The sequence below is a fragment of the Prionailurus viverrinus genome, chromosome D2 (assembly GCF_022837055.1).
Source record: "Prionailurus viverrinus isolate Anna chromosome D2, UM_Priviv_1.0, whole genome shotgun sequence".
In the NCBI taxonomy this organism is placed as follows: domain Eukaryota; kingdom Metazoa; phylum Chordata; class Mammalia; order Carnivora; family Felidae; genus Prionailurus; species Prionailurus viverrinus.
The window spans coordinates 26,917,600-26,942,320 of NC_062571.1; positions in this window are offsets into that span (position 1 = coordinate 26,917,600).

Genomic DNA, 24,721 nt, shown 5'->3' on the forward strand with positions numbered 1-24,721 from the left:
GAAAAAATGAAATCTGGCCTTTTGTAGCAACGTGGATGGAACTGGAGAGTGTGATGCTAAGTGAAATAAGCCATACAGAGAAAGACAGATACCATATGGTTTCACTCTTATGTGGATCCTGAGAAACTTAACAGAAACCCATGGGGGAGGGGAAGAAAAAAAAAAAAAAAAAAGGTTAGAGTGGGAGAGAGCCAAAGCATAAGAGACTGTTAAAAACTGAGAATAAACTGAGGGTTGATGGGGGGTGGGAGGGAGGGGAGGGTGGGTGATGGGTATTGAGGAGGGCACCTTTTGGGATGAGCACTGGGGGTTGTATGGAAACCAATTTGTCAATAAATTTCATATATAAAAAAAATAAAATAAAAAATAAAAAAAAGAAAAGATTGAGATCATAACGTGCATATTTTCAGACAACACTATGAAACTTGAAGTTAACCACAAGAAAAAGTTTGGAAAGAATTCTAATACATGGGGGTTAAAGAACATCCTATTAAAAAATGAATGGGTTAACCAGAAAATGACAGAATAAATTTAAAAAACATGGAAGTAAATGAAAATGAAAACTCAACAGTGTAAAAACTTTGTGATGCCGCAAAGGTGGTCATAAGAGGGAAGTGTATAGAAATGCAGTCCTTCTTCAAGTTGCAAAAAAAGTTCTCAAATACACAGTCTAACCTTACACCTAAAGGATTTGGAAAGAGAACAGCAAATAAAGCCTAAAACCAACAGAGGAAGGGAAATAATAAAAATTAGAGCAGAAATAAATGATATTAAAAAAAAACATAACAGGTCAATGAAGCTAGGAGATGATTGTTTAAAAAATTAACAAAATTTATAAAACCCTAGCCAGTCTTATCTAAAAGAAAAGAGAAACTACTGAAATATATAAAATCATGAAGGAAGGAGGAGAGGTCCCAACCAACACAGCAGAAATACAAACAATAATAAGAGAAAATCATGAGCAATTGCCTGCCAACAAATTGGGAAATCTGGAAGTAATGGATAAATTCCTAGAAACATATAAAATACCAAACTGAAATAAGAACAAATAGAAAACTTTAACAGAGCCATAAACTGCAAATAAATTGAACCAGTAATCAAAACTCTCCCAACAAACAAGAGTCCAGGGACAAAAAGCTTCTAGGGGAATTCTACCAAACATTTAAAAAAGAGTTAATATCAATTCTTACAAAAGCATTCCAAAAAATGGAAATGAGAGGAAAACTCCCAAACACATTCTATGAGGCCAACATTACATTGATTCCAAAAAGCGGGCAAAGACCCCACTAAAAAAGAGAATTACAGACAAATACCTCCGATGAACCTGGATGTAAAAATTCCCAACATGATACTACCAAATCAAATCCAACACTACATTAAAAGAATTATTCACCATGATCAAGTGGGATTTGTTCCTGGGATGTATACCTGGTTCAATATTCACAAATCAATGTGATACACCACGTTCATGAAATAAAGAATAAGAAACATATGATCCTTTCAATAAATGCAGAAAACACATTCAACAAATGGTGTTAGGAAAACTGGATGGTGACATGTGGAAGAAAGAAACCGGACCACTTTCTTACACCAGACACAGAAATAAATTGAAAATGGATAAAAGACATTAATGTGAGACAAGAAACCACCAAAATCCCACAGTAGAACCTAGGCAGCAACCACTTTGGCCTCAGTTGTAGCAACTTTTACTAGAAATGTCTCCAGAGGCAATGGAAACAAAAGCAAAAATGAAATAATGGTACTTCATCAAAATAACAAATTTTGCACAGCAAATAAAACAATCAGCAAAATTGAAAGGCAGCCTATGGAATGTGAGGAGATATTTGCAAATGACATATCAGATAAAGGGCTAGTATCCAAAATCTATAAAAACTTATCAAGCTCAACACCCAAAAACTAAATAATCCAGTCAAGAAATGAGCAGAAGACATGAACAGACATTTCTCCAAGGAAGACATACAAATGGCTAACAGACACATGAAAAAATGCTCAACATCACTCATCATCGGGGAACTACAGATCAAGACTACAATGAGATACCACCCCACACCTGTCAGAATGGCTAAAATTAACAACACAGGAAACAACAGATGTAGGCGAGGATGCAGGGAAAGGGGAACATTCTTCCAATGTTGGTAGGAATGCAAATTGGTGCAGCCACTCTGGAAACTGTATGGAGTTTCCTCAAAAAGTGAAAAACAGAACTACCCTATGACCCAGCAATTGCACTATAGTTTTATACTCACGGGATCCAAAAATACTGATTCAAAGGGGCTCATGCACCCCCAATATTTATAGAAGCACTATCAACAATAGCCAAAATATAGAAAGATCCCAAATGTCCATTGACTGATGCTTGGATAAACAAGATGTGGTTTATATATACAATGGAATATTACTTAGCCCTCAAAAAGAAAGAAATCTTTCCATTTGCAAAGACGTGGGTGGAACTAGAGTGTATTTTGCTAAGTGAAATAAGTTGTCTCAGAGAAAGACAACTATCATATAATTTCACTCATATATGGAATTAAGAAAAAAAACTGATGAGCGCAAGGGAGGGGAAAAATAGAGACAGGGAAACAAACCATAAGAGACTCTTAAATGTAGAGAAAAAACTGAGGGTTGATGGAAGGAGGAGGGTGGGGGATGGTCTAAATAAGTGATGGGCATTAAGGAGGGCACTTGTGATGAGCACTGGGTGTTATTTGTAAGTGATGAATCACTAAATTGTACTCCTGAAACCAAAACTACACTATATGTTAATTTACTTGAATTTAAATACAATATTGGAAGGAAAAAAAAATAAAGTAATGGATCATTTCTTAGAATGAAATAACTTTATAAGTGGCATTAAAGTACCTGACTAGAGTTTTAATGAAACTCTATATTTGGTCAAATATTTATAATTTCAAATCCTTTCAAATCCTATAATTTCAAAACCAGTATCCAAGAAGATACTGGTTTAAGAATTAGATAGTATGTTGTTAACTCACTTGAGAAGTCTTTCCAGAGAAAGGCATCTGAATTTTTCTTCGAATCTCAAAATTTTTTAAACTTATTTTTGATGGTAATTGGGCATTATTAGTATTTAAATAGTTCATTCAAATAACATAAATTTCACTCAAGAATTGTCCCATTTATTTGAATTGTCTTTGTTTTTGCTTGTAAGTTGTTAATTACGGTCAAGTTCTCTTTACAGAAATAGAACATAAGTCAATTTTAAACATCTATTATACCTTAGTCATTATTTAAATTACATATACACTTCAGTTTGGAATCCTACGTTTTCATAACAGAACTAATAAAATTCCCTGGCTGAATAATTTTCTGTCAACATAATGATATATTCAGTTATGTTTCTGATCAGGCAAATGTATATTAAATTCAAGAGAAGCATGAGTCATGAATGACTTGGTTTGTGTTTGTTTTGGTTATAAACAGAATACAACATAATTACATATAAATTTCCCTAAGTATTTAACAGTAAAATTTTGACATGCATAACATTTCCCTGATATGATAACACTTAAAAGCTATCAATATTTAAACGCACTTTAATTTGTGTCATTAAGGCTGATTGCATTCCTGTAAATTGCCTTTCCCCATAATTATAAAGGACTCAATTTATTCATCAGTATGTTAAACCATATATAATGTTTAAATTTGAAAAAAAAAACTCATTTATCAGAAAAAAAAAAAAACCATGAAGATGACTTAACCCAGATATCGAAAGTTACTGGTAGAAGATTATCTTTTCTTCAACACTGTCATCTGGCTATGTATTTAGATGTTTGTCTGTTTTATTTCTTTAAGGTACTTCGGGAGCTTTTTAATGACAGGTTTTTCTCCATTTAAAGAAAAATTCTTATATTTTACTTCTTTATATATTGTTGCCTATTTAATTTTTTTGGTCTTCACGGAAATAAATATAAACCTTTAATGAAAAATTAAAAAGATGATTGTACCTGGAGAAAAAAAGAAGTCTACGTTCCTGGATGAGTAATCTGCATTTTACCTATGTATTTAAAGGACTCCTAGATATAAATCTCATAGGATTTTGAAGCAATATGAGAAATACTTGAGTAACTTGGGGAGATTGTGTGCCTGAGAATACCCAGGAAAATGTAGGGAAAAAGCGTTGTTTAGCATATACTCATTTATCAGTTGATTTTATATATATATATATATATATATGTATTTATATAAATATAAATAATATAAATAAAAATTAATATTTATTTATAAATATTTTATAATATATTTATAAATATAAATAAAAGTAAATAATAAATATAAATATAAACATAATAAATATACATAAATATATATATATATGTATATAGTAAAGACACTGGATTTGTGTGTATATATATATATATATATACACACACACACATATATATATATATATATATATTTATAAACCTTTCTCTCTCTGTCCTCTTCCTCTCCTTTTCTCTTTTTATCTCTCTCTCCCTCCTTCCCTCTCTCAATTGCCCTTAACTTGTGGCAGATATATTCTTTAAAGTCACTGCACACACCAAATTAATGAATAGTAAACTGTTGCTTCTAAGAAAAATGCAGGATTAGGTTCCTAGGAGTCCCTGGTTCCATGTTCGTCAGCCAATCAAAATTTAAGCTTGTTTTTTGTTTGTTTCTATTTAAAGATGCCCTACTTAATATATATCATTGATTCATTCACATTGAACTCACAATCAACAAATAACTCCTCACACAGGAACAAAACTTACCAACACGTCTCTTCTCTGTAAGAGACATCAGAGCTTCTCATGCTCAGAAGCACTAGACAGAACTTCAGTGCTGTGCTTGGGGCCATTTTTAAACAGCAAAATTGACAAAAAGTACAGAAATGTAAAATACGTCCACAAAATACATCATGAAAAGGACACTTGTTTGCAGAGATGAAACAAGGAGGTAGAAGTATCTCCTTGTTTCAACTAAGCTGGGAATACACATGAGGGGCAATTCAAAATTTCCATCACCCTGTGTGTCTCTGCAAATGAACACAAAAGCACCAAGAGTATTGACAATACATTTTTTTCTATCATATGCATATTGCCCTGAAATGCAAATTTTCTGTGTGAAGGTCAAAACCAGTGGAATTTCAAGCAAGTTTATATGGTTCTTACAAATGTTTGTCTTTTCATTTTTGCAAAATGAAGAATACAACCATAAAATTAATCAAAAAAAATGTTTTAGTTGTCAAAAAATTCTCTCTTGAACTGACATCAAGTTTAGATAATATCTTTTCTATATCCTGTTGCAGTATTTGTTTGGTTTCTTATTCAAATCAGTTTGACAACCCAGAAGACAAATAGTTGAATAAACATATTTTTAAATTATATCTATCTTAAAAATACTGATACATCATCATAGAAATACACATTGGAATTCAATAAAGAGGTACCTAAGAATTAAAAATAGCCCTACTTATTCTTTTTCCTAACCCTACTAAAAGTCCAATTTTGAGTTTCTTTTTATTTTTGTTCACCAAACACAATTTGCATTTTGGATTTTTTTTTATTATTGTTACTATTTTTTTTTTTATTTTAGAGAGAAAGAGATCCAGGGAGATGGGCAGAGGGAGGAAGAAAAAAAAGAATTTTCAGCAGGCTCCAGACAGAGCATGGGAGGGAGGGAGGTATCTCATTTGAAACATATGTACTTTTCCAATGTCTTTATAGACTTTATATCCACTCCCAAAGTCAAAGAAAAGAAATATGATAGGTATGTAGTAACATCTCACTGTGATTTTATAAATATATATATATTATATATAATTACAAATGAATCTCACAATCTTGCTAACCTATTTTCATTGCCTTTTTTAAAGTGTCTTTTTCTCATTTTTCTATTTCAAATTTATTCTGAGAAGTTTTTTTTTTAATTTTTTTTTAATGTTTATTTTTGAGACAGAGACAGAGCATGAACGGGGGAGGGGCAGAGAGAGAGAGAGAGACACAGAATCCGAAGCAGGCTCCAGGCTCTGAGCCGTCAGCACAGAGCCTGATGCAGGGCTTGAACTCACAAACCGTGAGATCATGACCTGAGCCAAAGTCAGACGCTCAACCGACTGAGTCACCTAGGCACCCCTCTGAGCAGGTTTTTATATATTCTGGATTCTGGACATTTATTAGTTTTAGGAGTTTTTACTATCTTTTCCCATTCATTCCCTTTATGCAATCATTTGAGGAAAAGAAGTTCTCATTTTAATATAATTAAATTTACTAATTATTTTTTTCAAACAATGTTTTTTGTATCTTATTTAAGGCATTACCCTCAAGTCATGATATTTCTATATTTTCTGGAAATGTATTAATTTACCTCTCACAATAGGTCTATTATTCACTGAAAATTGAATTTTGTATGTTATTATATGAAATAGAGATTCAAATTAATTTTTTTCCATATGGAGGCATAATTTTTCTACAATAATTTATTTAAAAGAACATTTTTTCTCCAATTTTCCTGGGAAAGTATTTTTGACATGAATCTGACACTTCTGTACAAGTGGATCTGTTTCTGAAATCTCTAGGTTTTCATCTTTCTATTTGTATATTACTTCATTATTTCTACAATGCTTATCAAGTTTAGATTTATAAGTCTAGATAATTGTTTGGGCAAATTCTCCACTGTGTGCTTCTGTTATCTTTTCTTTAATAGGTTTTCATTTAAACTTTTTGCTAAATGGGTGATGGGTATTAAGGAAGGTACTTGTGATGAGAACAGGGTGTAGTAGGTAAGTGGCGAATCATAAATTCTACTCCGGATATTAATATTACACTATATGTTAACCAAATAGAATTTAAATAAAAATTTTGAAAACAGAACAAAACAAATAAGCATAGGTTAAAAACAAAGAAGTTAGAGAGAGGCAAACCTAGACGCCGACTCAGCTACAGAAAACAAACTTAGGGTTACCAGAGGAAAGGTAGATGGGGTCATGGGTTCAATGGGCGGTGGGCATTAAAGAGGGCAGTTGTCCTGAGTGCAGGGTGTTTGTCTTTCAGTGTTGAGTCACTATGTCGCATCCCTGAAACTAAAATTACACTGTATGTCAACCAACTAGAATTTCAACAAAAAACACACACAAAAGAAAAGGAAATAATTTGCTAGTCTTAGCCATATGCTATCCATTTAATTTTAGAACTGATGTATCAGGTCATATAATAATTTACTAAGCAGTGCATTTCTATTTTTGTATCTGTTATATTTTAAAAAGCAATAGCTTTGAATAGGTAAGACAAAATTGCACAATAACTTTACAGGAAAAAAAATTAAAACTTCAGTGAGATACATTAAATAAATGAAGACACACTACTTGTTAGTGGGTGGGAATTATTAAATTATTTTAAAGTTGTACTTATTATAAGGCAAACACATTTGTAACAACCATCTTCATCAAGAAACAGAACTATGCTAGAGAGTCCAAAAGTCCCTCATGTGTCCAAACCCAATCCCAGCCACCTCTTTTCCATCTATACAAAGTAAACACTATTTCATTACGGTAAAAACTTGGTATTTTTTGATAGTTTTGTCATACAAATGACATTACTAGTCAAACAATTTAGTGTTTCTCGCCTTTTTACTTTTTTTAATGCTTTTCAAGTTTCTATTAATTTACAATCCCTCCCGTCCCTTTCTTTATTATAAGATGTATCAGTTAAACAACCTGTACTCACCTGGAAGGTGATTTTCCATGGTCTGGATTTTGCATAATGCATAGGCATGCTGAAATTCAACATGTTCCTCATTCCCTTCTATTTGGTGCAGATTGCATGCTGGATACAGAAAGTTGATCAGATTCGAATTTGCTACCTTTGGCATGACTATCTCATTGCTCGCTTTTCTTCCTTCCTTCCTTCTTTCTTTCTTTCTTTCTTTCTTTCTTTCTTTCTTTAAATTTTTTAATTTTTATTTATTTTAGAGACAAAGCATAAGAGAGGGAGGGGCAGAGAGAGCCGAGAGAGAATCTGAAGCAGGCTGCAGGCTCTGTGCTGTCAGCACAGAGCCTGATGCAGGGCTCAAACCCACGAACCATGAGATTATGACCTGAGCTGAAGTCGGACACTTAACTGAATGAGCCACCCAAGCACCTCTCATTGTTCTCTTTTCAAGTGGAGTTTCTGAGAATGCAAAAACTGCTGCCTTGGCTTTTGTCATCTTCTCATAATTTTGTTCCTATTGTGCATTTTATAAGACGTATCTAAAAGTGTCTTATTTTCAAATACATAATTTATTTTTTGTTAATTTCTGTAGTATAGGTGACACACAGTTACGTTGGTTTCAAGTGTACAAGTGTAGCTATCATCTGTCACCATACAATGCTATTACAATACCGTTGACTATGTTCCCTATGCTGTGCCTTTTAGTCCCATGACTTATTCTTTGCATAACTAGAAGCCTGTACCCCCCACTCCCCTTCACCTATTTTGCCCATCCCTTCACCCAGAAGTTACACTTTAAAATTCACTTTGTGCTTGTAATTTTTTTTTCACACATATAAAAATACTATTACAAATACCCATACTAAATTTGTATGGATTTTAATAGTTCTTATGATTTATTTGTTTCTTCACACACATGCCGGAGTCCAGCTCCAGCAGGTCCAGGGGTTCCCAAAGGATGAACGGCGTCGGCAAAAATAACAAATGGACACAGACAACAACAGTGTGTTCGACTGGCCGCTTTATTGTGGCAAACGTGGCTTATATTTGTTAGCAATTTCCTTGTAGTGTGCGTCATCTATGTTTCTCAGCTTTACCTAATTATAAAAATGTTCCTTTGTGGAATCACCCATTAAGGAGCAGCATGGTTATTTTCTTGTAACGTTCCCTCCTGCCCTTTGCTTATTGGTTAATTTCTCCATATTATTTTCATTATGTATCTACCTTTATTTATAGTTTATAAAGTGCTTGCTTTGCTATTTTCATGAAAGGTCATCTATCTCTCAACACCTCAAGTGGAACGTTTACAGGGACATGACTTCTTAATTGTTCCTTTGAACCATTTGCAGTACAAGAAACAAAAGTATTCGCTTTGGTCTGGGGTGCTGGGAGGGAGCCAGGAGGGCCCTGGGAACCCAGGCCTTATGTGCTCCTAGAGAGACAATGTATACCTAGGAACTAATGAACCATTCTTTACCTTAACCCACCAGGTCCAATCATCTTCTGGAATGCCTCCTGGGGGCCAAGTGGGCCTAGGGGTTGGAGTCACTGGTATCCATAGACACATTCCTTTGTTGCCTGAGTGGGGATTTCGAACCCATTTGTCCCCTCCTTGGCTGGGAAATATATGGGGCTATCCTTCCTTTAGGTAGAGGAGTCTTCATAGGGGGTGGCAAGGGCTGGATGTAGGGCTGCATAATTTCCCTGTGGAATCTTATTTCTTTCCCCAATGGTTCTTTTCCCGGGGGGCCTGTCGTGGGCAACTCCCCAACCGACAGATCCCCAGGCTTCCTGACCAATGCTAAGGCCAAATTACATAAAAGCAGGAGTACAAGAAGCTTCACTTTCGGTGGGCCGCCATGCAGTCCCGATCCCTCCACCTCCAGGGCCCTGCCATCAGGCCGGTTGGATAGCTCGGCTTCCGGCACACATATAATATTACATCATCGGAAAATTAAGGTTTCTTTTTACCATTCCAGATATTTTTCCATTTATTTATTTTTCTTACCTTATTACATTGGTTAGACTTCCTATATGATACAGAAGTAAGAACATAGGACATTCTTTTTTTTTAAATTTTTTTAATGTTTATTTATTTTTGAGAGAGAGACGGAATGCGAGTGGGTTAGGGGTAGAGAGAGAGACACACACACACAGAATCCGAAGCAAGCTCCAGGCTCCAAGCTGACAGCACAGAGCCCTACATGGGGCCCGAACCCACAAGCTATGAGATCATGACCTGAGCCAAAGTCGGACACTCAACTGACTGAACCACCCAGGCACCCCAGAACATGGGACATTTTTGCTTTTTTCCTATTTTGAAGTGTAGATTTCAATATTTCACCATAAAATACAGTAGTTTCTATAGGTTTTATGTAGACACTCCATATTAGATCACAGAAATTTCCTTCTATTCCCAATGTGCTCAGAAACCTCTTTGTTAATTCACATTGATGCTTAATGTTTTCAAATAAAATTTTCAACCTTTCTGATAATTATGTTATATCTCTCCTTTACCTGCTTTCAAATAGTGGTTTTCAAATGTTAAAACAACCTAACATTCATGAGCTAAATGTAGCTTGATCATGATATAATATACTGTTTACAGACTGGCACATTTACATTGCTAATAACTTGTTTAGGATTTTTGCATATATGTTCATAAAAAAGATTAATTTGCTTTCTGTGGTGGCAAAACAGGTATGGTGTAGAATTTTCTTTGTGTTACATTCTTGGATTCCTTGTTTTCCCCAGTCTTTCATAAATTTTTAAATATATACATATTCAATTTTAGGTAATATTTTAAATGTATATTTCCCCATGTTAACAAATAATTTAACTTGAATTAAATTTCTAGACTTGAAACACTTTTTCTTCAGAACTTCAAAATTTTGGTCTTTTAGCTTTTAATGTTGCTACTGAGATTTTTCATGCGAACTTTGAATTTTTTGGGATCTGAGATATTCAAGAGTGTGGGATAGTGTTTACACTTCTAGATACATGTAATATTTTTACCAAATGAAAACATCATATTTTTTTCAGAACTTGGTTTCCTTTACAGTGAGAATATGTTTGGAAAGGGGTACACAGACACCTTCAAAAATATCTGTAATTATTTATTTCATAAAGATAGAAAAATGTTTTTAATATTTATTTTGAGAGAGACACAGAGCATGAATGGGGGAAGGGGTGAGAAAGGGAGAAAAAGAGGGAGAGAGGAGAATCCCAATTAAGCTCTGTGCTGTCAGCACAGAGCCCAACACGGGGCTCAATCTCATGTGGCACGAGATCATGACCTGAGCCAAAATCAAGAGTCAGACGCCTAATGGACTGAGCCACCCAGGTGCCCCGGGAAAGAAAAATATTTGAAACAAAAGTAGGAACAAATTAAGATATGTAAAATATAGTTTGTATTATTCTGTGTACTCTTCTGTATGTGGAACAAACTCACATACATAGAAGTTTGTGTGTGTGTGTGTGTGTGCGTGCGTGTGTATCACATCCTTCATGACAGAAAAGTATATGCATTTTTTTGTATTTATTTTTTGAAACAATTATTTCACTTTGCAATTTTTTTCAAGTTTAGTTTAAATATAGTATGGCATATACATGAAGTAAATATTTTCAGGGGACTATATCAATTAATAAATGACTGTTGATGAGAGGAGAAATTAAATAAAATGGAAGAGGAGATAGAAATGGCACAAGTTAACATACAGAGGTATGTTTATATTCCATCAATTTTACTAGAATTTATTGACATTTAAAGTCTCACTACAAACAGAGGTGCCTGGGTGGCTCGGTGGGTTAAGCATCCAATTTCGGCTCAGGTCATGATCTCACGGTTGGTGAGTTTGAGGCCTGGGTCTGTGCTGACAGCTCAGAGCCTGGAGCCTGCTTCAGATTCTGTCTCCCTCGCTCTCTGCCCCTCCTCCACTCGTACTCTGTCTCTCTTGCAAAAGTAAATAAGCATTAAAAACATTTAAAAACTAAAGTCTGTGGGGCGCCTGGGTGGCGCAGTCGGTTAAGCGTCCGACCTCAGCCAGGTCACGATCTCGCGGTCCGTGAGTTCGAACCCCGCGTCGGGCTCTGGGCTGATGGCTCGGAGCCTGGAGCCTGTTTCCGATTCTGTGTTTCCCTCTCTCTCTGCCCCTCCCCCATTCATGCTCTGTCTCTCTCTGTCCCAAAAATAAATAAAAACATTGAAAAAAAAATTCTTTAAAAAAAAAAAAAACTAAAGTCTCACTGTTATTCATTAAATGTAAAATGTTTTCTGTATTGTGTATTCATTTGGTAGAATAAATTTTCACAAGTGATGTGTTCCCTGGATTTTTATCTTTTAGTACCATAGATAAATGACAGAAATAAAAAATGCATAATCATGAATAGAGTGAAAAAGGTTATTTTATTATTTATCTTTCGGTTTATCACCTGTTTTACCTTGGTGCAGCTACAAACCATTCAAATTCAAACTATTCTTCTCGAACATGTTATGCAAAAATTAATGTACTTCTGGCATAAAATATAACAACAAGGATTTGTGCCACTGTACTCATTAGATGTTTGGAGGAAAAGTTTAATTTAGCAAGTGGTCAAGTTTTCCAGTGATTATATTTCCATTAAAATGCATTAATCTGCTGATTTATAATGATAATGATATATATGGTTTCTCCATATATTCTGCTACTCGATGGACCCACATGATCTTATCACTACTCTTTTGTCATTTAGAGTTAGTTATTACTGGTCCTATCTTCACAATCCTTTTTTAGGGCTTCTATGTTGCCATGTCTGTGAAAGAATGGGACCAGTGGCCATCAATCTTTTTTCTTTCTTTCTTTCTTTCTTTCTTTCTTTCTTTCTTTCTTTTTAGCTTCTTTTATTTCTGTTTATTTTTATAACATTATTAGTACCTTAACAAACACAACATTTCTATCTGTAAAATACTCTTATGTGAATACAGCTAAATGGTATTAATATTGGGCAAAAGTAAGACCACCACTAATGTAACCTGCTGAAAGAGCAATGACAATGGTGTGTTTTGTAAATCCTATTAACAGAAACTTCGATTCCTTGATATGACATTAGAAACCCTAAAAATCCCCACAGGTCAAATATCTGCTATTCTCCCTAAAATGCTATTGTGGTCTTTACAAGACTTCACTAGGTACATTTTATAAGTGGCCATTAATATAATATATTGACAAGTTTACACTTGTCACAATTTACACTTCACTATAATTTTAGCAAACAACCAAGTCGTTTATGCAGTAGCAAGATGAAAAGTGATTTAATGACATTGTAATCAATATTGAACTCATAAATAGACATGTGTATTTAAGACAATGATGTGAAGTTTTTACTATGAGTTATTTACCATTCATTAACGTTTTTCTTTTAATCATTAGGACAGGGTCATTTGCAGCATACAAATTTTGCCATGGTGTTAATGGTGGCATCATTAAAGATAGAATAAACACACGCCTTTGAAGAAACTGAAAAAATATCACAAACGTTCTGAAAGTTATATGATTCAGAAAGATATCACTGCCACTACAAGCATATCAATCAAGTATATGAGAAGTTAAAATAAAAACATGAAGAAAATGAATAAGTAATAGAGTACTTACTATTTTCTCTTTCTAAAATGTAATTAATATACAATTACATGGCTTAGAGAAAAGAAAGAAGTCAATCACGATATTTTGAATCTTTGGAAAATGCTGCAGTAAATATTTTCATCACTGGTTGAATTAAGATCATATTGCATTCTTCTCCTATTGTAGTATATATACATCATTATATGCACATGTAGGCATTATTGAAAGCGTTTAAATGGGGCTGTAAAATGAAGATGGCTTTATTTTATCAAAAGTCCCTGACTGCCTTTTAACCAGAAAAATGTTGAGTAATACAGAAGGTTTCTCTTGAGTCGATGCTCTAGCAAAAAAAGAAGTTGAAGGAGGAAGACTCAGTCCATCAATAAAAGAAAAAAAAAAATTGCTGTAAAGTGGCCACTACATAGTGAGCACTAAAGAAATTTGAGTTTCTCTTTCCATAAATCTTAGACACAACTATCAGACTAATAAAGTGTTTCTTAGTATTGAAACACTTTTTACGAGATAATGGTTATTATAACTACAGGCTCTGGGATAAAACTAAACTGCTTCCTAGGTATGTGATATTATTTTGTGGAGGGCTGACTAACTTTAGGTCTCAGTTTTCTCAGTTTAAACATTTGTCATGAAAGTTTCTGTCAAAAACATTCTGTGAGAAGTAAATGCAATCATTAATATTTACCATTATCACATCATCATTGCTCCTGACACTTTCCTGATTTTAACTGGAGGAAAAAATTGTCCTTAAAATACTGCCTTATTTATGACACCCTCAAGAGAAGATTCTTCTTTTTATTTTGCAACCACTATTTGGAACTAGAGGCAAGGGACAACTTTTGTTTTATTCTCAAATACACTTTCATATAGTATTTTCTGCTTTTACTTTTTTTTCATTATCCAACCCTACAAAATATATATATCATCTTTGACTAATATTTTCTTTCTTGTCGTCATACTATACCAGCATCTGTATTCCTTCTAGGCCTGGAATGTAGGCCAGGGTTATGTAGGCCCAATCCCTGATGTCTCCTAATTGAACATGTAACTCTTACACACCATTGGAATTCGTTGCTGGATCCAATCTACTCCAAACCATATTGGTTGTCACATTGTCTCTCTTGCCCTATTTCACTTCTAAAGTCTTAAACATAAAATCCTAGACTATGTACCAAATTTCCTCTGGCCTGCTTCTTCATAGTATCTCCCAGGATATCTACTCTCAAATTTGCATTATGACTTCTAATCCAGTGATGAAAAATAGTTTTTATCAATATTCTACCAATTGATAGTGGCTGGTTGGAGCACTACACTGAGAATCTTGAGCCTGAGGACAGGGCTCAGCAGGAAAGACTTGTGATCAATTATCAGCGTTTAAAATAAAGCAGAAGTGCATGGTTGCACGTGTGCTAAGTAGATATAAGCCCTTAAACCTTTCCTATTCAGTGAAACTATCATCCTTTGTCTGAATACACATCTCTCATTACATAGTATATAGGTGAGAAGGTTATTGGCAACCAATGCTATTATTTTACAAGTTCCATCTGTCATTCTACCCCTTGGCCTTTAGTTCTACCCAGCAAATGGTCAATTTTCTGCTTACAAGCATTTAAACTTTGTGAAATAAATTACCCAGTGTATACATTGGTTAAATTATACACTCCACTTGAACCTAAGCCAGCTTGTGACTGTTTTGACTGATCATGTACCGAAAAGTTATGTTACGTGACTTCTGGAGCATCTCATAAACTGCAAGACTTACTGCACCTCACCTACTGTCTCTCTCTCTCTCTCTCTCTCTCTCTCTCTTTCTCTCTCTCTTTCCATCCCCCACCATCTCTTCTTCAATGCTTGTCCTTGAAAGCAAATCATCATGTTATAAGGAAGTCCACACAAGGAAAGGAAACATGTAGATGTTCCAGCTGACAGTCTCAGCTAAGATGTTACGGTTATAGATGGCATCAATCACTAGACATGGATGTGAGCAAGCAGTTAAAGTTGTGGTGTGTGAGTTATTGAGTGGCTATTAAGCACTTGAAATGTGACTATTTCAAGTTGAGATGCGCATTAAGTGCCAGATAGACATTGGATGTCAAAGATTTAGCAGGACAAAAAAGGGGAAAGTATTCATTAATATCTTAATGTTGATTACATGATGAAACAGATTAGGTTAAATAAAATATTATTGCATTACTTTTACCTATTTCTTTCTACTTTTTCTTTAGTGTGGAACTAAAACTTTAAAAATTACATACGTGGATTGTTATATATTTTCCGTGGACAATCCTGCTGTAGATGATTCTGGCTCTCAGCCTTTGAGATGTCCCAGCTGATACCAAGTTACTCTGCTGCCCTCTGCCCAAATGGCAGGTTTGTGAGTAGAATAAATGTTTTCATACCTTTTACTCACAAATCTGCAACACGCCTCATTCTTCTTCCTCAGGAATGAGTGTCTTAGTTGTCTTTCAACATTACATTTCTCTCTCTCTCTCTCTCTCACTCTCTCTCTTTTGAGAAAGAGTACAAGTGGGGCAGGGGCAGAGAGAGGGGGACAGAGGATCCAAGGTGGACGCTGTGTTGACAATAGCCAGCCCAATGTGGGGCTGGAACTCGCCAACTGCGAGATCATGACCTGAATCGAAGTTGGACACTCAACCAACTGAGCCACCCAGGTGCCCCAGCTCTATATTTTCTTGATTTAATTTGTTAATTTAAAGGTCCACCCTAAATTTTTCAGAACTTAAAATCTATTTTCCTAAAACCTTTGAGTAAATAGTTGCCCACACTAAAGGTAGTAATCACAGCTCCAAGTGGAAACATTTAGTTTTAGTATTTTGGTTATGTGATACAAAAAATATTTTCAGTAATGTTTTGTGTGTTTAACAACAAGAAAGATCACTGTTAAGTATAATGTGATTTGATTAAATTAAGAACACTTTTAAAGACCATACGTGTTTATTTCAGTCAGACAACTAATTTTATCTTGAATAAAATGAATTTTTATTTTTGCTGTTAATTAAACTATCAATTTATTGTATTGGGCAAATTTAAATTCCAGTCAGTTAACATAACAGTGTAACATTAGTTCAGATTTTAATACAAGCTCAGGTATCTGAATTGAAGGATAGAGATAAAAGCTTAAAGAAAGACCAAAGGACCTTTCTTTTGAAAGATAGAATATTACAATACAGAGGCAAAACCAAGAATTGATGTCTATTTTGCAATTAGAACATCTAATTAAAATGCAGTCAATAAATATACTCTGAAATATTTAGGAAGAGAATAGCAATTTGCTCACACTTGGTATTTAAAGACAGATATCAAACTTTTATGTGCATAAGTAGACAATACATCTGCTTATAAATCAAAAGTGAATTTTGACAGTTCATCCTGTTAACATTTGGATTATCGATTAGAATGACCCTTTAACTTAGGGGTCACTTTGGGAATGTGTCCAGGTCTTTTAGTATTTTACGAGTAAAATGTCAACATAAATTGCCCTCTTAAATGTGGAAATGCACAATGATAGATAATAAATGTACCCTAAGTGGATAGATTAATGTCATTAAGAGACCAGTGCTAAATTGAAGGTTCTTAATTTATTAAAGTTGGCCAGCAATATTTTTTGCAAAAGTAGCTATTGGAAATGTTTGCTTTAGTAAACTTGAAGTCAGCAGAAAAGTGACTTATTCTATAGTTTTCAGAGTAAACTTAAATAAGTGGTATGCCTCTCAAATAAGTTACCATGTCATCCTGTCACTTGGAAAATATAAGTACTTAGTAAATATTACAAGTTAAAAGTAAGTTTGCAACATTTCACATTTTTAGTGACCAAATAATTTCAAATACTCAATTAGTACAGTGAAGAATAAAACTACGGTAAACTATCCACAAAAAATAAAGATATATTTTCTTTCCTATTCATTTCTCAATCCCAGGACTGGTTGTATTGTATTTGGAGCCTCAGAAGACACAGGACTGCAAATCTTGCTTCCCTTAAAGCTCAATCAGCAACTCATGAGCCGTAGTGGGAGATTTTAAAGCATCATGTGTTCAAAAACAAAAGCCACCTAGACCAACAACAAAGAAACACATGAAGAATCAGAACAAAATAATATGATTTATCTATAAGTGTATATAGAATTATGTATATTAAAATGTCTAAAACTGTAGCAAAAAAAAGAATACCATTGTTTTCTGTTTTTGGGGGGTTTTCAAAGTTTTTATTTAAATTCTAGTTAGCTAACTTACAGTGTTATTGTAGCTTCACGTGTACCATATGGTGATTCAACACTTTTATACAACACCCAGTGCTCATTAAAACAAATGTACTCCTTAATACCCATCACCCAGCTAGCCCATCCCCGCACCAACCTCTCCTCTGGTAACCATCAGTTTCTTTATAGGAAAGAGTCTGTTTTTGGATTTTCCTTTCTCTCTGCCCTCTTTCCTTGGCTTATTTGTTTTGTTCTTAAATTGCACATATGAGTGAAATCATATGGTATTTGTCTTTCTCTGACTTATTTCGCTTAGCATAATGCTCTAGCTCCATCCACATTGTGGCAAATAGCAAGAATTCATTCTTTTTATGACTGAGTAATATTCAGGTGTGTGTGGTGTGGCGGTGCTGGTGGTGGTGGTGGTGGTGTGTGTGTGTGTGTGTGTGTATACATATATATATATATATATATATATATACATACAAACATACACACACACACACACATACACACATATATACATATATATATATATATATATATATATGATAACTTCTTCATCAATTCATTAGTCAACGGACATGGGATGTGTCCATAATTTGGCTATTATAGATAATACTGCCATTAACATTAGGGTGCATATATATTTTTGAATTACTATTTTTGTTAGTACTTTGTAGTTTGAATTAGTATTTTTGTAGTGCAATTGCTGGATTGTAGGGTAGTTCTATTCTTAACTTTTTGAGAAACCTCCCTTCTGTTTTCCAGAGTGGCTGTACCAGTTTGCATTCCCATCAACAGTGCATGAAGGTTCCTTTTTCTCCACATCCTTCCCCACACCTGTCATTTCTTGTGTTGTTCATTTTAGACATTCTGACAGGTGTGAGGTGATATCTCATCACAGTTTCAATTTTCATTTTCCTGATGATGAGTAATGTTTAGTGTGTCTGTTGGCCATCTGTACGTCTTCTTTTTGGAAAAATGTCTATTCATGTCTTCTGTCCATTTTTTCACTGTATTATTTGTTTTGGAAGGTGTTGAGGTTTATGAGTTCTTTGTATACGTTGGATACTAACTCTTTATCAGATATGTCCTTTGGAAATATCTTCTCCCATTCCTAGGTTGCCTGATACTTGTATTGATTGTTTTCTTTGCTGTGCAGAAGCTTTTTATTTTGATGAAGTCCTAATAGCTTATTTTTGCCTTTGTTTCCCTTATCTCTATGGTCAGGAACAAAACAAGGATGTCTACCATCACCACTGTTATTTAACATAGTACTGGAAGTCCTGACCACAGTAGTCACACAACAAAAAGAAATAGAAGACCTCCAAATTAGCAAAGAATAAGTAAAACCTTCACTATATGCAGATGACATGATACTCTATATTGGAGATCTGAAAGACCCCACCAAAAAAAGGCTAAAACTCATACATGACTTTCAGTAAAGTCACAGGATACAAAATCAATGTACAGAAATCTGTTGCATTTCTATACACCAATATGGAAGCAGTAGAAAGAGAAATTAAGGAATCAATCCCACTTACGATTGCACCAAAAAATGTTAAGATACCTAGGAATAAACCTAACCAAACAGGTGAAGGACCTGTACTCTGAAAATTGTAAAACACTGATGAAAGAAATTGAAGAGCACAGAAAGCAGTGGAAAGACATTCCATGCTCATGGACCAGAGGAACAAGTATTATTAAAATGTCTATACTACCTAAAGCAATCTACACATTTAATGCAATCCTTATCAAAATACCAACTGCATTTCTCACAGAGCTAGAACAAATAATCCTAAAATTTGTATGGAACTACAAAAGACCCTAAATAGCTAAAGTAACCTTGAAAAAGAAAAACAAAGCTGAAGGCATCACAATTCTGACTTCAAGTTATATTACGATGCTGTAGTGATGAAAACAGTATGGTACTGGCACAAAAATAAACATGTACATCAGTGGAAGGATGCCCATTGTTTTTATATAATCATGAAATAGTCACAAAGATTGATGATACCTTGGCTTCAAATTTTTTGAAAAATCTTGATAAATTCCCCAAATGAAGAAATCATGAACACTATTCTAATTATAATTTATTAAAGTTTTTAAAAAGAATAAAAAAAATAAGTGAAATAACTAGTGACTTTAAGAATATTTATCTAATAATAATGAATATTATATCATGAAAAACGAAAACCTTACTAATATGGCCTATGTGTCACTATGAAGAAACTGCATCAGCTTAAACTAGTTGTCATAAAAAAGGTAGAAAACTAAAGTATTTCTTAACACAGGTAAATGTGAAGCATATTAACCTTTTAAATGTGTGAGGATAGAAATAATAAAGCAGAAGCAAATGAACTTTAAGACAAGCCATGACATCTGATGAGATATATGTGTATATATATATATACATATATATGTATATATATATATACATATACATATATATGTATATATATATACACATATATATGTATATGTATATATATATATATAAATTCTTAACATGTGTGTAACAGTTTGGAATACAAACCTCATTTGGAACAAATATAAACTATAGACTATGTTTGCATTCACTATATTTATATATAAAAACATACATGAAAACCATATACATTATAAATAAAACATTTTATTCATATTTCTATATTTTATTCATTACATGCATAAAAATATAAATATATTATATATTTATATATAAAATATAATTACAGAAAAGTAGATTTTCAATGTTATAATATTACTACAATTATATATTAATAAACTTGAAAAACCAACATAAAGTTGTTGATTTTTTTTTTGGTAAGTAACACGTAGGATACTTAGGTAAAAAAAAAAAAAAAAAAAAAAGGATAGGAAAGTAAATCAAATATCTACTTCTGAAAATGACTGTCAAGTCCAGAAAGTTTTATGAGCAAATATGTTAAATAATTAAATAATTTACTAAATATTTATTGATCCCCAATTATGTGCTCAAGGATACACTGGATGCTAGATTCGTAGAGAAGAGAGGGGGTTACATATTATCTGGTCTGATGGAGTTTACTGGTTATGGGAGGAGTGAAATATTTGAAAGAATAATCACAATAATCACAATTTCTAACAATGTTAGTAATTCTGAAAAAAACAAAGCAAAGAGATGAGATCCTTTAAGAAATGAATCTGGCTTAGAATAACGTTGGAAGTGTTCTGAAGTCTTGCCTAAAACGTGAGATTAGAACTGAGGGTGTATGATGAACAGGTTTCGAAAGTATATGTGAAGATCAAGTATATGTGGAGAGAGAGAGCACACAAGAGAGAGTGCGCCTTAACATACCTGGTGTATGGCAAGAGCACATACATATCAGCTTTTGTTATTATTAGGTAATTTTTACCAATTATACTTAAAATGTTTGCTTTGTATGCATATCGTTTTTTGATAAATATTTATTTAAATTCTGGAAGAATCATCCTATGAGGCAGGGAGGGAGACGAATTTTCTGCATTAATAATCAAATGGCAATGTGGCAATATACGTGATTCTAGTTAAAAAAAAAAAACAACTAAGCTTTGTATTTAACAATCTGTAGGCCAGGATCAAATATGAAGTGAGATACAGTTTTGTTACATCATGTTCATTTCTATTTTTAAAATCTCTTTTCAGTAATCCACATTTTGATACTTTTGGAAAATTCTTCCTTGCTTCCAATGGAATATTGATAGCAAAATTTTCATACAACATGATTTCAATTTGAAAATTATACCTCGCCTTTCATTTACAGGTCGGTTTGTTTTTGTTTCATTTTTTGGTGTGTACCCAATTACATGAGGAACTGATTAAATCAAAACATCAAGAAGAATTTCTTTTTAAATTAGGTTTTAGAAGTTCCCACCAAAGCATAGACAAATATTCCAGGAAAGGAAAGGCAGTGTGAAATAAGAACAATTGGGTACTGTCTGTGTGACTTTGTATTTGAGTGAGTTTAAGAAAAATGGAGGCATATTGACAGAAGACAAATTACTTCGTAATTGCATCTAGAAATAGCTTCTTTTAATGTAGTAAACAAATGTCATCCTGGCTAGACACATCAGAAAATAGTCTCAAATAGAATGAATAAAGTAAAAAACGAAAGAGTTGACATGTTTGAGAGAACTAGGCAATGACTGAGCATTTCTCTGAAACAATTTTTAAAAAGAAGTGAAAATAAGGCGAATGGAATTTCCCATTGTAGGAGGAAACCTCGGTGCTGCTCAAGATGGAGCAGCCCATTCTGTCTTTCAACAACTGCTTTCCAGATATTATCTCAGAGTTACGATTTACAAAATAACATTACAAATGATTTACACTGTAACTGAAGCTGGTTGTATATATTTAACTAGAGCGTCATTCTATTTTACTCAAATGGAAGTAATTTCAATTTCCCATTATTATCATAGGCTATGATGTATGCTATAATACATTAGTGCCAAGGGCCCACTCACAAGTTTCAGAAGAGTAAGATATTTAGAACCATCACTTGTGTCCCATCCCTGACTATAGACAGGGGATGGGCTAGAGAATCCATTAGATCCAGAAACATTGAAAAAGTACTTTTCTAATAAGTTCACCTAGACTATTAAAGTAAACTCATGTCTTTCCCTCTAGTCTTTTTCATGCACAGTTGTAAATTAGTCTTCATGGATAATTTTGTATTGCTGTTTTTTTTTTTTATTATTTTATTCTCTCTAACGCTAATTGTGTTTGGGCTAAAATCTGGATAGTTTTGTTTGGTAAACTTTCTGTGTCATGCACCAATGTAGAAAACAGCTGGACTGGCTAAAATCAAATCAAAGCAAAGCAAAGCAAACAAAACAAAACAAAAACAAAGACACTTGAAGCCATAAATACATGGAGGTAGGAACATTAAAGAGTATGGCTGGCATTCAGTCGTTGGTGGTAAGGCAGAAATGGAAATAGAGGCAGGAACAAGGTTAGATACCAACTACTGCAATAAGAAATGCCAGACTTTAGATGAAAAAAAAAATTCTTTGGATCAGCATATAGTCAAGGCTAAGGGGAGAAAATAAAGATGGAAAACAGAAAGAGAATATGGCCGACCTGAATTAATAATAACATGGGAGGTGGTTCATGCAGGTGGTACATTTGAAGGACAGAAGCTCTGATCCTCATTTTCTGTCTTAACAGAGGGTCTGTCTAAATCCTGCATCCCAGAACCATGATTAGGAGTGTTCATACTCTATCCTTATATTTTAGATATAATTGATGCTTATCATTATATTAGTTCAAGTGTACAATATAATGATTCAGTATCTGTATATATTTTGAAATGATCACCATAGTAAATCTAGTTAATATCCATCACCGTGCATAGTTATAGAATTTTCTTCTCTTGTGATGAGAACTTTTAAGATCTACCCTTGTAGCAACTTTCAAATATGTAATACAATATTAACTATAGTCACTATGCTGAACACGATATATTTATTTTATAACTGGAAGTTTGTAACTCTTGACCCCCTTCACCTTTATTCCTCATTTGGTTATCAAGTCTCACCATCTACTACTGCCTATGTGAAATTCCACATTGACAAACTGGTCTGCTCTGTGCTCATGGAGTATACCTTGTAATTTTCTGTTTTCTTCTTGTATTTGTTTACACTAAATCTCACACGGATTTGTCTCTTTTCTGGTGTCTTCTCAGTTTATCCTATGGATCCTTTGACTCTCGGCTCAAATCCTAGTTCATTTGTGATTCCTCCCTGAAAGTACAGATCACACAGTTTCCTCCCTAGTCTCTAAAACTAAAGAGCTCATCATCTACACTATTCACTGTGTATGTTTGATATTGCTTACATTTTTGTTGTTATTTAACTTCTTTTAGATTATCTTTTTTGTCTAATTTTACTGTAGGCATTTGGAGGGCAGAAGCCACGATTTTGCTGTATACCATGTAAGGCATTACCAACGGTTCAATCAAATATCACAATTGGGCACTTAATGTGTGCCGGGCTCTATGCTAGGTTCTGGTGTTAGAAGAAGAGATGAGATCTGTGGGTGCTTTAAAGAAGCTTGAAGATTTTTCTGACAGGAGAAAAGATGTGTAATAATACCTAAATAGGAACACATGAAGTATGTCTTATGGGATTCGTGTTGTGGAAGAGGAGGTTGCCTAAGTAAATTTAGGTCTAAACTGAGACCTTAGTAGGCATAAGCAAAAAGAAAGAGTAAAGGACAAGCGTTCCAGCAGAAGATTGTTTTGAGAACAATTCCGGCGGTTAGTCAGGGTGAAATTCGTTCGTTCACAGGATTTACACCATTTGTTGAGGAAAATTTGCTCAGCTGGTGGTTAGTGAGGAGAGTGATGAGCTGATTTGCTTTCTGGATGTTATTCCATTAATCAAGACCCAGGATTGACTTAAATATTTGTCATCAAGCCTAAAGTCTGACATCTGATATTCAGAGCCTTTGATAGATTGACTTCAAATTATGGCTTTTCCACCATAATCCACAATGGCCTCTTGTATTTCAGCTAGGAAAATATATTCACTATCTCCAGATTTCTCGCATATTTCTTATACACCTTGCTTTTCTATAATTCCCTTCTCAGAATTTTGCTTATTTACATACTATTTGTTTTCAAGCCTAAAATATCCTCAAACAAATTTTAAGTTACTCACTGATTTTTACTCTTTTATTCAATGACTAATCAGTCACTGCTGTTTATTGATTACCTATTATGTGAAGTTAATGCATTGGGCTTTATGGAGCATATGTAAATAAATAGACTCTACTAATCAAAATATTTATTCTCCAGAGTAAAAAATATCATCTGGTCATAAATAACTACACAGGAAGGTAGATTGTGATATTTATCTATATAATTACTATAAATTTACTGCTTTGGGAGTTCTGAGGGAGGTAGACATTTTTGCAATTTGAAAGAATAGCCAGGGGGAATTACAGTGTTTTGTATGGTCCTTAGAAATCAGTTTTGGGGTGTGACTTTTTACAATGAGTATTAAAAATGTATTTACATATGCATTTAATTACTCTGCACTTTAAATGTGGAGGCTTCTTTTTTAAACATCTTTTTATCTGTGTACTTCTAAAAAGGGATATTTCTCATGCCTTCATTTCTGAGAGTCTAGTGCTGGTCATAAGGTAGCAAATGAATTAATATTTGCTAATTGGTTT